Source organism: Oryzias latipes, chromosome 10 (genome assembly GCF_002234675.1).
Source record: "Oryzias latipes chromosome 10, ASM223467v1".
In the NCBI taxonomy this organism is placed as follows: domain Eukaryota; kingdom Metazoa; phylum Chordata; class Actinopteri; order Beloniformes; family Adrianichthyidae; genus Oryzias; species Oryzias latipes.
Window position 1 is genome coordinate 2220492 of NC_019868.2, and position 16681 is coordinate 2237172.

Below are 16681 nucleotides of genomic sequence, written 5' to 3' on the forward strand. Positions count from 1 at the left end.
GAAAGGCAGTTTAGTAGACAAAAGGGGCTCCAAGATAGAAACCGCCCCGTAGCCCAATCAATGTGCGGTTGATGCCTGCATAACCAAGGGAACCCTAGAATTACTGGGGGTGATAGAGCCTCAACAACATGAAAAGTCATAGTCTCCGTGTGGTTTCCCGAGACAGTCACAGAAACCATAACGGTGCGGTTAGAAACCTCGTGTATTACAGACCCGTTTATGGCATGGATCTCCAATGCTGGAGACAAAGGTTCGAGGGGTATCATAAGTCTCTCCACCACCTCCAGGGAGATCAGATCCCCATCCGAACCCGAGTCTATGAGAGTCTCAAACTCCTCCTGGGCCCCGGCAAATGCTACTAAGACTCTGGTTGATGGACGAGAGGACGAGGAAAAAACAGGATTGCGGCTCACCAGTCTCCTCATTGCTGGGGAGCCCCTGGCGTTTCCCGGGCAATGACGCACCATGTGTCCAGACTGTCCACAGTAGAAACACAGACCATCTCGCTGGCGACGCCGACGTTCAGCCGTGGAGAGCCGGCCTGCTCCTAGCTGCATGGGCTCCGGGGGAGGGATGGAAAACCGACGCGGAGGGCTGGATAGAGGCGGAGACGGCTCCTCCGGAAGCGATGGGCGGAGCCCGGGGTGACCGCGTCGCTCCCGACCCCGTTCCCTCATCCTCCGGTCGATGCGACCCGCCAAGTCGATCAGCTCCTCCAGGTCCTCTGGAAGCTCCCTCGCCGCCAGCTCATCCTTCAGAGCGTCGGACAGCCCCCGAAGGAAAACGTCAGTAAGAGCCTCCTCCGGCCAGCGGGTACTGGCAGCCAAGGTCCGGAACTCCACCGCGTAGTCCGAGACGCTGCGGGAACCCTGAAGCGGCGGCTCCGTGAGGTGTGGTGGGGTCGAACACCGTTAGTAGCCGGGCGGAAAAGTCACGAAAGGAGCGTCTAAGCTCCGATCTGCGTTCCCACTCCGCCAGTCCCCAGCGTTTGGCTCTTCCGGTGAGGTAGCTTAGAGCAAACGCCACCTTGCTCTGTTCGGGGAATTCACATGGATTAAATTCAAAGTGAAGACGACAGGACGTGAGAAAAGCCCGACAGTCCTCAGCCGAGCCATCAAAAGACTCAGGATGACCCAGTCTGATCTGCCGATTCGGGGATGAAGGTGTATGCTCCAGCTGAGAAAGGCGTGCGTGGAGCTGCTGCATACCAGACATGACCTCCTGCATCTCCTTTCCGAAGACAGAGCCAGCCTCGGCGGAGGACCCAGGAAAGTCCCTCGAATCAGAAGTTCCTGCTGGGTTGGACATGGTCGTAGCGTAATGTTACGGGAACCAAGGGAGGAACCCAGGTGCAGGAACGACAACAAGTCGGCGTAACGTGGAAACAGGCTTTTAATGCCAAGAGCACACTCGAACATGGAGCATGAACGAAAACGCTACGACAACCACAGAACAAACAGAGCAGCTTAAGAAGGGAACCTAATCAGAGAGAACATGAGCACCAGATGTGAAAACACCGGGGACAGGTGAGGGAGGAAGAGCCGGCAGGAGGGTTGCGGCTGAGCAGCAGGGCCATCCATGACACGTACACACCGGGACGAATTTCGCGCACGATTTTCGCAGACGTTTGACGCCTCCTGACTAAACAATGGGCACCAATGAGAGTGTGCACACGGACGCGAAAAAACGCCACGCGTCAAAGCGTCAAAAAAAAAAAAACGCCTGGGGTTCGTTTTTTTTTTTTTTACGCGTCGCGTCGAAATCTATTCGACCAATGAGAATGGCGCTTTTGCACACGTGTTTGGAGCTTCCGAAGTTACAGTAAAACACAACTTGGGGGCGCTCAAACACAAAACTGCCTTGCTGAGCACACATACCAGCGAAGAAGATAGACGTCAAGTAGTGTCTACACTGCCGCAAAGAAATAATGACGGACATTCTAAAATATCCCCTTACCAAGTACCAGTTGGAGCTACTGGTGCTTGAAATATTCATGTTTTATTTGTATGATTCTGACAAGCGCGTAAATACTTGCTCTCTTCTTCTGAGGGAAAAGCGAGTTTAAGAAGCGTAAAGTTGCGCAGCGCCACCTTGTGTACTGGAGTATTTCTGTTTTACATTAAGCGCCATCTAATGTCAGGGAATGAAATTGCATGTTCGTTCGGCTCATCGTCAGCGAAAATCGCCTGGGTGTGAACACAAAAAACGTGGCGAAAAACGCTGGCGAATAACGCCTGGCGAATATTCGTCCCGGTGTGTACGGGCCTTTACTCCGAGTCAGCAGTCTGGCCCAAAACCCAGTGGTTATTTTCTAATGAACGCCTGCCGCTCTGCCGAAACTATGTCCTAGAAAATGACACAGGCTTTTTGATTTAGGCTGAAAACAACATCAGTAAGGGTTATTGGCCGATGAAATGTGCATTATCTCTGTAACACAAGCCGTGGAAGCCTGAACCCCTGGACAGTTGCTTCCGCGAAGAAACCGTCCGCTTCCGCGAAGTGCTTTAAAAAATCATAATGCACACCTTGAAGGCCATTAACCCGCTTATACCATGGTCACTTACAAAAGAAATAAATATTAACCAGTTTTGAGTCCTTAATTCTTGTTTGTTTTTCCCGATTTGGATCTCTTTTTCACGAAAAGCAAACTATTTGTTACGTGGTGCGGCGCCTTGTCATGGTAACGTGACAATGCGCCGCACCATCGCTGCAGTCAAGATTCTGCGATATGAAGCGATATGTATATGCTGATCGTCCCGATGGGTTGAATAAAGCATCAGTTCAGAGAGAAAGTTCATCTCTTACCGCTTGTTTTTGCCCAGATGAAGAAGCCAAAGGCTGTTTTAAAGAAGCCGGCGCAGTGATACAAAACATTTAAGATATGTGACCGGAGCTTCTTTTTGGGGCGTGCGGTTATCACTTTTTAATGCACACCCAGCAGCCAATCAGAATCGCGTATTCACCCGGACCATGGTATAATGTTGAATAACTCATTATTTATTTACTATAACTTTTTAAAGTGACAATTACAGTTGCATAGAAAACATATGTTTGCTTGTTACTGTAGAATAAATCCTTTGACATTTGATTCTGTCAGGTTAGGTTATATGGACAGTGTTTAAGTCCTAATGCATAGTTGCCCAATCAGTCTGATTCCCCTTAGATATGAATAAACACACACCAAACTTTGTTTTTCATTCTAAGAAAGCAAAAACTTTTATGCTCTTGCAGGTCACATAAAATGACATGGCGGGCCACATTTGGCCCGCGGGCCTTGAGTTTGACACATTTGGTGTAAACGGTAGGGGTAGGCGGAACGATCTGAGTATCGATACCAAGGTGAAGTATTGATACTAGCGTGATGAGATCTATACTTTTGTCACAGTTTTTTATACATAAACCAAAGAGCTTTAATTTACTTATAGAGTTCAGGCGGGCGCATTGATTAGCTCTCTGCAGTGTTGGCAGATTGGACGAAAAACAGCCCAAATTGGGCAAAAATCTGCCTAATTTGAGCTGGCAACACTGTCTATCTGTCACCCACCCCTGGGAAATGGATGAAGAGTAACTGTAGGTCAATGAGTGTGTGTGTTCAGGTGCCAATAGCGACATCTTGGTATGGATGGTATAATCGTAGTTAAAAGACCACTGGGAACACTTTTATGAGATCAAAAGATAATTAGAGTGGGACTTTAAGAGGGAGCCGCTCCTATCTATAGCCACGGTTACATTTGCAAAATATCTTGATTGGATCAAAGATCGGATTAGAATTCAACCGTGTACATGGGCCCAGAAAAGCTTTTTCCGATTATAACAAACGTCTACATGTGCCACACTTTCGGTCTGAATAAATCATTTGGGCATGCGCAGTACTCTCTAGAATACCGGAAGAGGAAATGAGTTATGCAGCATCTCGGTAATATACGAGATGATCTTCTAAACATGCTTTTGTTAATGTTATGAATATTATGAAGCGCCTGTTCGCTCATCATTTTATTTTGAATCCGTGTGGTCAGTGCTTTTTTTCGTGTTGGAACGGAGCTAGTAGAAGGGTTAGGAGAAGGCTAACACGCGCTAACAACATTTAGCCTTGGATGAATATAAAATCCATGCGGGAAATGCTGCATTCTGCATCTTGGCTGAACATAAAAATGTGGAATAACATCAGCCTTTATTATGTCGGGACACGACTGGAAACACAAATCCACGTGATTGTTTGAACGGTTTCTAAGAATTTCGGTTTCAAACACCGCCCCAAAGCCGCTGTGTTAACTGGAAGTCCAAATCACACTTCTACCGGGAAAAACTGTTGTCCTGAATCTGGCAGCTCACCCAGAGACAAAGCAACCCCCCTCGCCCGCAAACACAAAGCTATAAGTTCCGCTGCTCCGCGCGAGTGAACCGTGTCTGTGAGCACCGGTCGGTCCTGTTTGCGCCCCAAAGCTTTCTCTGGAGCACCGCACCGTCGTTGTATGACGTAAAACCAGAGCACTGGTGACACAAACGGAATAAACTGTTTACATGCACCACGGTCAGATCAACAATCGGCATAACCCACCTATATCGATCGGAAATAAATTTTGATCCAAACGAGTCTGATCTGGGCGAAGTATTCCGAACGGTGTGTTTACATGACGCATTTTTCTTCCAATCAGGCGTTCATTCCGATTACTTTTGTCCATGTAAACCTGGCTTATGACCCTCTACCGACCCAGACAGCCCAAAAACCCACAACACCAGTACTGGCCAACCCTCAAATTCCTGCATGTGACTAAGGCATTATCTTTGCTTGGATTTCTCTGTGTTTTGGGTCTGCGGACTTCACACACTGCAGACACACAACATCAGTGTACGTGCATGCCTGAATACTTGTTGGAAATTTGGGAGAAGACAAGAATATTAGAGCTGTTGTTGCAGAAAAAAGTGGCCCTCATATTTTTATCCCCACATATGTGACTCTGCTCATCTTTGTGATGTCCTTGAACCCGAATGGGAAGGTCTACTCAGGGCGTCTGACCCCTAACTTTTTCCTGCAGGTTTATCTCTTTATCTCTGACTTCAACAGCTTTACTTTTCTACACTTGGGTAACAACCCCCTCCCCTTCCATCAGTCAGACAGTGATGGACGCCAGCTAATTCTGGAGAGATTCTGTTGTTCCCCCTCCCTCCTTAAGTCATCATGACGGTGGGGGCTGTCTCAGTCTTGGCACACTGACCTGCAGGAGGCTGATTCTCTGCCAAAGTGCCTTTGTTTGAAAGTGTGTCTCTGGGTGGGTGACGCTGCGCACAACCTGTGAGAACGCGTGACTTCACTGTGTGTGAGTGTATGTCTGCCTCATGGAGGAGGGGCTCTGGGGTCAGGGGTCACCTGTGACCCCACAAAGGAGCCTGAGCCTTTCACAAAAAGTCATGTGGCCTGGAGCGGGGGCTGGGAGGAGATAGATTATTACTATGGGCACTCGCCTGGCCTCAAACAATGAGCGATCAGCATCTGTACATCCCGACATACTGACACTTATCCCTCGCGGGGAGGGGGGTGGTGCTGGACATCTGTAGATGTGTAACAGCGTGTTGCTGCTCTGAAGAGCGCCGGCTGTCAGGCCTCGGCAGATTGGCTGATTTCAGGCTGCCGTCCATCTGCAGTCATTCAGAGTCCTGTGCTGACCAGGAAGAGGTGAGGGCCAGCAGCAGAGGAGGAGCAGGTGCAGTGCACACATTGTTCATCTGCAGACCAATGCAACCACAGCAGAAAAATACTGATATTATGATGCGTTCCAACATTTCAGTGCACTTAGATCAACTAATCTGTAGTACCAAAGTATGTACGACCCTTGAGACACTTTCATTTCATCAAACCTAGAAGTCATTTACATGCCCCTTATAGCGATGGATGTTTTGCCTTTAAATGGCAAGTCTGCAGCTTATTCCAATCAAAATCACTTACGTATCATCAATCTGTGGCAAGGATTTTCTGTTGAGTTAGAGGAGGGTGAAATGAATGTTGAAAAAATATATTATATGTTGATGGATGATTAATCACTAAAAAAAAGGGAGTGTTGATAGAGGGTGAGACATTACCATCTGCACTCCCTACTCAACTGAGAAAAGTTAGACTGGGATCTAAATTTAGCATGGAAAGGTGCAGACTGGTTGGTGTTAGTAGTATTTTACTATGGAAGCTCCGGTCATCCGTAGAATTGAACGTTTCATCAGAAGGTTAAATCTGAGCCCACATTTCTGCGTAGATTCTGGATCACCTTTATCCCAATCTGAAGAGAAGCCTGGGACCCCTGTACAGAAACCAAACTGCCTCAGCAGAATGTCATGAATGAGCTCAGACCTATAATATCTGACAGGAAGGGTGGCTGAGCACCAATGAGAGCGCTTAGAAAAAGTTTTATTTAGTGTTGGTGCTGAGGCTGTCCCACAGTGCTGACTCAGCCTGTTGTTGTCTCCCACTCTCACAGAGAAATCAGCTTGCAACAGATGTCATTAGAAAGAGTCTGCAGTGGATGACTGACAGTTTTCCACCTCAGTCTGACATGCACATTAACTGCAGTTATGTCTGACTGTCAGGATGCGCAGCTCTTCGGGCCTTCCTCTGCCTGGCTTCACATTTTTGCTACACTGATTCCTCACAGTGAATTAATGTTTAAATTGAGTCAAAAGCATGACAGATTGTCTGAGATTTTTTTGCAGAAGGACCAAGAGTTGTCTTTCCATCATAAAAACTAAAATGATATTATGGTCCAGCAGTAGAAAATCAAAACAGAAAAATCAAGGACTGCTCTATTATCACCAAATCTAATCTATTTTTTGAAGGTGTAAGGGGGGTTGTGGTTTCAATGAGATTTAGGCTAAAAAAGATCAACAAATTCAACAAAATCAGTCAGTTGCAGAGTCTCAGTCTAGAAGAGCCTCATGCCTACACTCATTTAGACCACATTATGTTGTACATGTTGCAATGTGCGTTATAAAGGAATTTGATTGGTTGGCCGAATCCAAATTCTTTACCCACCCCTCCGCTTCTCCCTACCCCTCCAATTGTAAGGGCATTTTTGAGGGGGTAGGGTTGTCAGAAATTAGTTTTTTAAGGACAGAACACCCACACGGCGTAGGGATACCGAGCCCTCTGCCGCAACGGTTTTTCCGTGTGGCGCGGTGTGGCGCAGAGGAGAAGCCTTTTTTTCACGTGGGTGTGCTGTCATTGCATAAAAGTTTACATTTAAATGCAAGCAATGACATCCGAATTCAAACACAGAAATTTTTTCCGTAACTCTCCGTTCGAAGGCCTAAATGTTGGTTAAGAAGAAGCTGTGGGGGTAGGGGAAGAGTTCAGATTTGGCCATGTTTCACAGAAACTAGGTAGAGGTTAGAGAAAGTGTGTAACCTGGAATGAACACCGAGGTGATCCTCAAGGGCCAGTTCAGATGAAGATACTGATACATTTACTTTTAAAAGAAATAGCATTTAATTTCTAGTTTTTAGTGACTCCCTGGTGGGAATATAAAAGTCCAAGGAAAGAACCTGAATCTCTCACTTTCTCCCTCTGATCTTATTACAACCAGATGGAAAGTGAGGCAGTGAGGAAGAGTAGATTAGAAATGAAGGCTGTGGACGGCGGGAGTGGGGAGGGGGGTGTAAAGCTACGGAGAGACCTTCCTTTAGGCAAGACTAATGAATGAGGTGTCGAGTCTGATGACTGGGACTTTCTCATGGAAATCAACGCTGGCAAAGTAATTAGGAAGTTCTTTCATTAGCTTAAACACGGCTCTGCATAGAAATGCCTCTCAGGCACCTATCTCTCTTTCTGCAGCCTGCCCCAGCAGAGAATCCCTCATGGGGTATTGGATTTGTTTGAGCCTTAAATTTTCATTAACCAACCCGCTGGGATGAAAAGGGGGAAAGAAGGGGAGCGACGAGGAAGAACAGGGCGCCCAGTGCCTCCAGTCAGATCATTAGGGGGTTTTCTCTGAGTTATTTTTATCTTATAAAGACTCTGATTCAAATTAAGAGTCGGTCTGATGGCTCTCGAGCTCAGGAGCACGGTCCTGTATGCTCAGGAAATCTGACGAAACTTCAACTAATGCAAATCAACTCCCCCACCCCGCCCCACCCCCACCTTTTGGGCTTGTGCATGATTTAAGAAGGAGCGTGCCGCTCTCTGTCTGTGGCTACATATGCAAATCAGTGACTGCTTTCAATGTGCCCCCCATCCCCCGGCACACAGGTACCGGCCCAGGGCCTACATTTCAGCCCTTAGATTTAGCAAAGGACTGCCAGTGCATACTCACACACTGAGCTCCACAACAGCCTGCACACGCTCCTCCTTCTGCATAACCAGAGAGGTTTTATCAGGAGAACATGAGATCGAATTATGCCAAGAGACTGTTTAGCTGTCAGAAAGTCTTGTTTACTTTTCACTTATACACTGCACCACAGCCCCACTCTGGGGCCTCCTCGTCCCCGCAACACTCCAAATCTCAGACGCCTTGTGCTGCTCAGCTCCCCTGTCTGTTCCTTCCAGCATCTTAGACCAACAGATGGATCATCTCAAGCAAATATGGACGAACAAATGTTCCTACAAGCTCAGCTGGGTCATGTTTTTGAAACAAATTACAAGTATCATCGAAACTTGACATCACATTCATCTAGATTTCTGTTCTGAACCCTTCCCCACTTTACCCAATCCACGTTTTCGGTCCAGCCTCATCCCAAAACAACAACAACAATCATAACAAAATTTAACACGCAATGTGGAAGCCTGAACCATCCGACGCGAAGCGGACGGTGTTTGCTCCCGCGAAGTACATTAATTTCTTAGAATCCACACTTCAAAGGTCGTTAAACCACTTATACCATGGTAATTTACAAAATATATTAATATTAAATCAGTATCTAGTACTTCAATCTTGATTTTTGTTCAGTTTGGATCCCTTTTTCACAAAAAACGTGGTGCGGCGGCTGAGTCGTGATTGGTGGCAGCGAAGTTTTCTAAGTTGATGTTCATGTTTTTTTGAGCCAGGAACTCTCTAAATATATTAACTGCCCATTTCTTGTTTTTTTTGTCTTTGCCTCATCCTTGTCATCCTCTGAAAAGTTCAATTCTTCCAATGTCACTTCTTTGTGTCTCCACTCCCCATTTTTATTTTCTTGTCTCTCTTTCTCTTCTGATGCATTCCAGTCATCAAAATTATCAAATTGACCGAACAGGTTAAAAGAAACAATGAAATCCCTCGTGTCTTTTCTGCTGTCTCATAGTAAACTGTGGAAACTACGTATCTCAACATATATTTTAAGTTTTATGCCAGCGCAGTGATATGTGACAAGAACTTCTTTTTTAGGCATGCGGTTACCACTGTGGATAATCACTTTTTAATGCACACCCAGCAGCCAATCAGAATCAAGTATTCACCCGGACCATGGAATAAATTAAATTAAAATAGCAGTAATAATAATAATAATAATAATAATAAATGACTCCAGTGTAAAGCCTCAAACATTAAAAGGGCCTTAGTTATACACATTGTGTGTGCAAAGATGACATCATTTCAGCTCTAACAATAAAATGTGTCCAACACGAGGGGTTCTCAGCTCTTGTCTCTTTGCCCAGGTTCTGGACTGGAGAGGTAAAACAAGTGTTTGAACTTTATAAATGATGGGATCCTTCCAGCGTGAGCTGTCTGTATAAGTTGAGCGGGTTTTTGTGGATCATGTGTGAGCTCTGCGCTCCTCTGACGAACCTCCATAAAAGTTGACGCAAGAAAATACTTGGAGCTCAGGGTGAAATGGTGTGAGGAAAGACACAGACCAAAAACTTTAAAAGCAGACTATCCTAATGAAATATTTTGACTAGAAAAGAAACAACTGTTTCTCCATAACAATGCCATCCCTGGTTCCCACGGTGATGACATTGGTGGTGTTTTGTTGGCCCATAAAAGTGTAGTAAAACGTGTTTCATGCCTCTACTTTCTGATTTGAGAAGTGATGGTCACATCTCTGCAAACTTTGTTGAGAAATCCATCAGCTTCTTGCAAAAAAAGTGTTGAAACCCCCCAAAAAAAGTCTGTCCCCTGCAAGATTGGAAGTGAAACAAAAGGTCTTTCTTTCAACGTAGCAATGAAAATAGAGAAAAAAAAAAGTCCACAGACGTAAAACAGAAAAGTAGGGGAAAGTAATCTTTCAACAACAACAATGGAACTGTTGTCGAAATGCTTTTTGTTTACATTGCAACTTTAATGGAACACAGACCTGGCTCTGGGTGGTTGAGGTGCACCCTGTAGGAACCACTCCCCCTGGGGCCACCATGATGAACACGGCTGCACTTTTCCCTGTCTGGACCTTTTCACTGAGGTCGTGGAAGGAGATACAGTGATAACTAACAGGGTGGGGGGTGCACAAAGTGGAAACCCATAGAGATTATTTGTTTCTGTGTGGGCTTCTCTTCCAGGCACTTATTAACAAACTGCTACACAACACGGTACTCAAAAGGAAATGTGGGCGTTTTGAAGTTGGTAAGGTGATTGGTGTCTTATAAAAGCGAATCTGGTGATGCTCCCCCACATGCCCTACCCACCCACCCACTTCATTTTCAGTTTTGCTCCTTATTGCATTAGAAATTATTGAACCCTTAAGATGGAAGTATCATTGTTTTGCATCATCTCATTAGTTCTATTGTTACAAATTAGATGCTTTAATTACATTTCTGGATTAACTAATCTGTTTACCGTTTAATGACGGCTTCAGCAGAAACTGACAGAGACGGGGGGCTGCCTCAGGTCAAAAAGGGAAACCACTGGAAAAGGGGTTCAAGCTTTGGATTGCATTAAAATCCAAATCTCAACAGTGGGAGGGGTGCAGCCCTTGGTGAAAGCTGATCTAGGGAACCTAAAGAGTTTCCACACAAACGACCCCCAGAAATTGAGAACACGTGGCGCTTTGGTAAGAAAAGTCCACCCCCACAGCAAAAATGAAAAGAGACATAAAGGATCTTGCCTGCTTCACATCTGCCAAGACAAACAGAAGAGAAGGAGGGGGGGGGGGGGGGTTTGCAGGGAGACTGAGGGGAGTAAATCTTCAGTCTAATGAATGAAAGCTCCCAAAAATGTGTCACCCATTGGCCCTACACGTGGTAAACATTCAGCTCAGGCCACATTTGAGGCCTTTGTTTGCTCCTTCCTCCCCCATGGTTGTGCCCACCCCATTGTCCTGCTGGCATGCAACAACTCCGAGACATTAAGAAGGGAAAGAGACAAGGACAATGAGTTTATTTTCTTCTGGGGGGGGGGGGGGGGGGGGGGTTCCTCCTGGTTAACTAGTTTCCTCATCACCTGATCAGTGTCTTTCAGTCCCGTTGAAGTGATGCAACAATTGAGCATCTGGCAGATACACCTGTGAGCAGGTAAAAGGACTGTGTGGTTGATCTAAAGCAGGAAAAGCTTTAGAAGTTCTGACAGTGTGACAACAACGTGCTGTGCAGTGATAATAAGTGAAAAGAGGGCGTAAACCCAGAGAGGCTTTGTGCAGCTTTGTAAACAGAGCGATCAGGTATCCGCGCAGCATATGTCAGACGTGTGTCCACTAGAGAAAACGTTTTTTCTCCACTGCATCGTCAAAGGTCGCCGCTTTAGAGTCTCTGTGATCTCTGAAAACACAGCCGCACTGTTGGGGCAAGAAATGCAACACCGCCCGCGTCTTAGGAGGCCCGTCTGAGAAGTCAGATGGCCTTTGTGGCAAACTGCAGCGGCAGACAGACCTCTGTGGTGGCTGTCAAAAGTAGGGCCAGTGAAAGCTAACACAGAGTGCTGACCTGATAATCCTGATTTCCAACGTTTAAATCTTTCAAAGCTTTTAACAAACTTTGGCAAGTTTAAACTCTATCGTAACAAAGCCGAGCCTCCAAAGGCTTTTGGTGAAATGCCCTTGGGTTGCTTTCTTACTGGAGTAGTCTTAAGGCCCGTACACACCGGGACGAATATTCGCCAGGCGTTATTCGCCAGCGTTTTTCGCCACGTTTCTTGTGTTCACACTCAGGCGATTTTCGCTGACGATGAGCTGAGCGAACATGCAATTTCCTTCCCTGACATTAGATGGCGCTTAATGTAAAACAGAAATACTCCAGTACACAAGGTGGCGCTGCGCAACTTTACGCTTCTTAAACTCGCTTTTCCCTCAGAAGAAGAGAGCAAGTATTTACGCGCTAGTCAGAATCAAACAAAGAAAACGTGAATATTTCAAGCACCAGTAGCTCCAACTGGTACTTGGTAAGGGGATATTTTAGAATGTCCGTCATTATTTCTTCGCTGCTGTGTAGACGCTACACGGCGTCCATCTTCTTCGCTGGTATGTGTGTTCAGCAAGGCAGTTTTGTGTTTGAGCGCCCCCAAGTTGTGTTTTACTGTAACTTCAGAAGCTCCAGACACGTTTGCAAAAGCGCCATTCTCATTGGTCGAATAGATTTCGACGCGACGCGTCGAAAAAAAAAAAAGAACCCGAGGCGTTTTTTTTTTTTGACGCTCTGTCGCGTGGCGTTTTTTCACGTCGGTGTGCACACTCTCATTGGTGCCCTTTGTTTAGTCACGAGGCGTTAAACGTCGGCGAAAATCGCCGGCGAAATTCGTCCCGGTGTGAACAGGCCTTCACTTTTTTTTTTACAGATGGGTGGGAATGCTGACTATTCTATCCCTTTACACTGTTTACCCAGAAGACACTTCCTAACCTTTTTGAGATTGCTGCTTCCTCAGATTCAGAATGTTTCAAGTTCATTTCCCCTAATACATTGAGCTTATCTTATATCCTCTATTTGGTCAATAAACTTTGTCTGCATTCACACTGAAGTTAACCGCACCATATCTGTAATCTAACAGATACATTTTTTTTTCTAAATTGAGTTTAGGTAAGTCTTCACATTCATTCATTCATTTTCTGTTCCGTTTTGTCACTTTTGGGGTCACAGGGCTGCTGGAGCCTATCCCGGCCACTTGTGGGTGAAGGCAGGGGACACCCTGGACAGGTCGCCAGTCTGTCGCAGGGTAGAATGTCCACAATCACACATCCATTCACTCTCACACTCACGCCTAGGGACAATTCAGAGTTACCAATTAACCTATGAAGCATGTTTTTGGACAGTGGGAGGACGCCGGAGATCCCGGAGAGAACCCGCGCATGCACGGGGAGAACATGCAAACTCCACACAGAAAAGGTCCCCCATTGATGTTGGGGGCCGGGGGCCTTATTGTTATGAGGCAAGAGCGTTAACCACTGCACCACCGTGCAGGCTTCACAACTGACAAAAAAAAAAAAAAAAAAACTATCAAAGGAATCATGTCTAGTTCAGACCAGATCAAAAACGGGATAAGATCAGAATCAAGCCTAAATCAGCCTGTAGCCGACTAGGACCAATCCCAGAATCTCTGACTAGAGCCAAAACTGGATCTGACTGGAGCTGCTGTTCTTTACAGCCTGCATGTGAACCTTTGCAAATCCCACTTTTCTACACACACTTCATTAAACTCTTCCACAAGGCAACATAAAAACAACCTAAAGTTTCTTTAGGACATAGTTCTTGCACATGAAATTCACATGGTAAATATTCAGTTTGAAAGCAGGTTAACAGAAAATACCCAGAACTGTTCTTTAGGAGACCCTGACCGATGTCAAAACGCAACACAGTGATACTTTTTTTTTCCTTTGGGGAGTTTAGAACGTGTACCATGTTTACTGACTTTAATAATGTGTCTTAATAATTATGTGTCATATAAACTTTGGGATCATTGAAGAAAAGTACAAGCTCCAAGCAGTGAGTAGCCTTTGAAGGGTAACACTTTCTCCCCAAATAATGGATACCATTGATAAAACAAGGGAGATCCTCTTTTAAACTTTACTGAAAAACAACAAAGAACATTTTGGATTTAACTTTTGGGGTAGTGGCAACTCTTATTGGATTCTTTGCTTTAAGCTCAAGGTGACTGGTTTTTTTTGCCTGTCAGGAAACTGAACCGCTGGATGAAGCACAATCAGAATCGGTGCTGCATTTATCATTCAGGCTCCTGAGATCTGGGAGAGCCTTCCTCCTAGGCTAATGTCCCACTTTTTGCCTTTGTTTTAGAGCCGCCTCAAGGAGACATGCTGGTGATGGGAATACAAAGTAAACTCATTTCTTTGACACAGCAGAATAGTCTCAGATGTGTCTTCACTGTCCAAAGTCAGGGGTTTGAGTTGCTGTGTGTACTTCTTGTGCTGTGGATGCACTCTCTGATGAAAGTGTCATCCTGCAGACAGGTAGGAAAAGAGCCACGAAGAAGAAGCCAATTTGCAGAATTTTGAGGTATACATCTGTCACTGCATATTCAGTCCAATTCTTCCTGTTTTGATTTTAAAACGTCTTCTTTTCACTTTCACAACTTAACAGAAAAGATGTTTCCTCCTAAGCGATCAACACTCTAGCAAAGCATCAAGTCACTGTCTGTCGTTGAGACTGACACATTCAGCTGAGAAGGCAAAAAAAGAAGTTAAAATTGTAAGTTTTGCATACTAAGTAACTTCTGAAATACAGCAAACATGACAGGTAGAGAAGGCACTCGTCTTTGCACTAGAGGCACATGCAAAGAAAGTCAACGTGCAGATTTCCTGATCTACTTTATTTAACAGACTTGAAAAAAAAAATCAATTCAGTTCACTCCATTTCAGCTTGTTAATGAAGCTCCAATTTGCAATCAAGGATTCTCAATGAGCCAACTAAAAAGGGGCAAACACCAAACCAAGTTACATTTCTGTCCTGGGCAACCATTTTGTCAGGGCTTTACTACAGCCCCAAGAACGGGGTCAAAGCATTCTCAGTAAATGATTAAATGCTCCCACGAATCTTACAACCATGTAAATAATAATAGGGAAACAAAAACATCAATGGAAAGTTGTTTTCTAAAAAGAATAGCAATATCTGTCGAGCAGAAAATAATTAAAAACACTATGAATTTTAACCATCAAAAAGAACAAATAACAAATAAAATGCTTGCTTATTATACAATATAGAACTTCCGGTATGTGCTAATTTTCAGTTCCTCTGTTCTGTTTTACAAACAGACTTAGTTTTATGAGTAAATTTAATAGAACTAGTTTTTAAATATTTCAGTTATTGGCCTTCTTAAACAGGACTTTAGGAGGCTAATATACCAGACATGTCCAAAGTTTAGCCCCGAAAGCCAAATACTGCCCATGGCCACATCTGATTTGCACTGCAGCCCCTTTCAAAACAATGTCTTAAATATAAATGTGACATAACAGCATTGATAACACATACATCCAAAAAATCTGTTTTATATTTCACCAGAAAATGGGAGCAGCACTGAAGCTACACTCAAAAGCTCCTCTGAATACGGTCTTCATGTGCAACAATAAGGTGGATATTGTTGGCAAGATTGGATTTTGTGCTAAAAATTGTGATTTTACTACGTGAGTTTTGAAACTAATAAAGTCCCGTTCCAATCATCTTTTGATCTGCTGTAAAAGCCCTCATAGTAGTCTTTTAATTATGATTATTCCCTTTAAGTGATTAGGATACTTGATTCTGATCTATTTTTTCTGATAGTGTTATTTTTAAATCATAATTGTGGTTTTTCTAATGAAAATAATCTGCACTTATTTTTTATACTTGATCTGCATTTGCCATGCTGATTTCTACAATAGTTATGTCTATTTTTACAGAATTATTAAGTAATTCATATTTGTCATGTGATTCATTGATACTTAAAGAATCTTAATTCTGTCTGATAAAAGTTATAAATCGGATAATGATAAATCATGTCTTAAAAATGGTTACGGTAGAACGGCGGCTGGATTATACAAATTTGCTTCCTTCCACTCCATTTCAAGCAATATTTCAATTTTATGTCTAATTATCCTGCGTTTGATAGGTCTTTATATGAATGTAAAACTGATGATTGTATTGTTTTGTGCATTATTCTAATTCTGATTGCTGGAAATAAACCATTTCAAATCAAATTTGGATGGGAAAGCAAATACTTTTGGTAATCTAGTGTATCTTAAAGAAATTGACTCCTTTCAGCCTTGGTGCTTGAATCATCGACTGACCCTAAATATGCACAAAACTAAACAGTGTCTTGATTTGCGATGACGTGAATAGACCCAGTTGCTGGAACCAGGAAAGATCACAGACACAGGAGTTGACAAAGTCACTGGTTTATTTCCCAGGATGATATGATGTGGAAGAGTTCTGGTGACTGATGGAGGAGCATTAGTCCCAGACGGCGGATGAGGTCCTGACGGTGAGTGGTCTTTTCCTTTTACTGATGCAAAGCAGAAGCTTGGAGCGGCGGGTGAAGTCAGACTTGGAGGTAGATGGTATGGCTGCGTGGAGTCGTGGCGTGGCTGGAGGTCAGGAATTCAGGCGTAACCAGGTGGAGAGTATTGGTGAATGAACCCAGGTCGGCAGTCGTGGTTGAATTTCCTGCAGACAATGAGGTAGACGTGATTACAAGAGAAGGTGTGGAGCATGACATAACTAGAAAACATGAAACCAAGATCTGAACCATACAGGGCAAGGAAACGATGAATGCTGGAGAAGGCTCATCCTAAATAGCAGGAGGACTGATGAGGTGAGTGCCAACTCAGGACTCCCAGGCGTACCATGACAAAGAAATGGTTTTTGACCCTGAAAGACTAC